Source organism: Liolophura sinensis, chromosome 2, assembly GCF_032854445.1.
Source record: "Liolophura sinensis isolate JHLJ2023 chromosome 2, CUHK_Ljap_v2, whole genome shotgun sequence".
NCBI lineage: Eukaryota > Metazoa > Mollusca > Polyplacophora > Chitonida > Chitonidae > Liolophura > Liolophura sinensis.
The window spans coordinates 25,082,238-25,083,728 of NC_088296.1; the positions used below are offsets into that span (position 1 = coordinate 25,082,238).

At 38.6% G+C, this 1,491-nt stretch overlaps 1 non-coding gene across 1 annotated transcript; it reads right to left on the reverse strand.

Annotated features, from left to right (window-relative positions):
* Nucleotides 1-652: 652 nt before the first annotated feature.
* On the reverse strand, nt 653-724 carry Trnad-guc (transfer RNA aspartic acid (anticodon GUC)). The gene has a single exon. It is a non-coding gene; the product is annotated as a tRNA-Asp (tRNA).
* Between the last annotated feature and the right edge of the window lie 767 nt (nt 725-1,491).

Consider the following 1,491-nt stretch of genomic DNA (forward strand, 5'->3'; position numbering starts at 1 on the left):
CGAACAGTGTGGCCAAAATTGACATTCTTATGTTGGTGTTACGGTTCTATTCAAGGCTGTGTCCTCGACAATTTCCGATTATTTGGAAAATTTGACCGATTAATGAATGTATTCAAAATCTTAGATTGTTACTCCCTAAAGTTTTTAAAGATGTTGTGAAAATGGGGTGTCACGCCCCCCTTTAGGCGTGGTATACGCCCAGACTGCAATATATCAGCACTGCGTGTATAAGTACTCCTCTCATATGTGATTATTTTTAGACATTATAGAGAAAAATCACATCTGTCTGACAGCCGAAACTAGGTGAAACGGTCACAGTGTAGGGCCTACTTAGTTCATTGTTCAAATTCAGGTCAGAGTTAGTCTTGGCCGTTCATGATTAAAACGTTGGGCCAGATATGGCTGGAAATTGTATAGAAAACAGCACATACATGTACTTACAATATAAACATGTACTGCATGTCATCATTTAATGTACGGGTGTAAAACAGTAAACCCAAAGCATACATGCATGTACGTGTAATGTCATTTAAAACTGCTTACATGGATTGAAGTATTTTCTTATCAGATGATTGGTCTTTCTTCTTTTTAAGGGCGAAATGCAGACGAAATAAGACAAGGAAGAGAAAGGAAAAAATGATCATTGCGCAATCTCCCCGGCGGGGAATCGAACCCCGGTCTCCCGCGTGACAGGCGGGGATACTCACCACTATACTACCGAGGATTGCTGAGTAGCTGAGAGTGAATTTTTTAAGTAATTCATAAATCTTAGAAAATGCATCAACCCGTAAGGCAAAATTTGGTCACTCGGTTCATGTATACACGTAAATAAACTTAGGAATATTATAAAGAGAGAACGCATCAGTTTAAAAACTTGCTTTATCTCGAATTTTCATTATTATCGTAACAGTTATCTCCCTTTGGTTCCTCGGTGCTGAGGTTTCATTCTGTTTGAAGATTTGTACATGGTTTGTTTTCAATGTAGATAGCAATGTGAAGTGATATTCTATTTGGCAACAACGGAGCAATTTGCTGTTACATTGACTTCTGAAGGCATGTGAATAGTTTGTGTTCAGTAGGACTAGTGTCCCAGTCTACACCGTAACATCAGCCAAGGGGACACAAGCACGTGTTATGATGCGATTGAGTTAAATGCATGAAGAGTTGTTTCCCCTGTATTGTTCCACATGCAAACACATTCAAGCTACAGACAGACCTGTACATACACGTGCAGAATACACCATTCAACGGTAATAATTTTATTAGCTGTTTGAACTAGAAACAATAGCAAACTTAACGAATGTAAGAATTTTCTAAAGAACGTCTCTGGGGTGTTTTTTACCCTTCGCTCTATAACGCATGCAAACGGGGGCATATTTTCGACAATCCATGCAAATTTTCTCGGAATAGCAAAGATCGACAGTCGACAAGACCCCTCCCTCTCATATAAATAAATAAATGAATAAACAAAACTAAGCCTAAACTATGTCT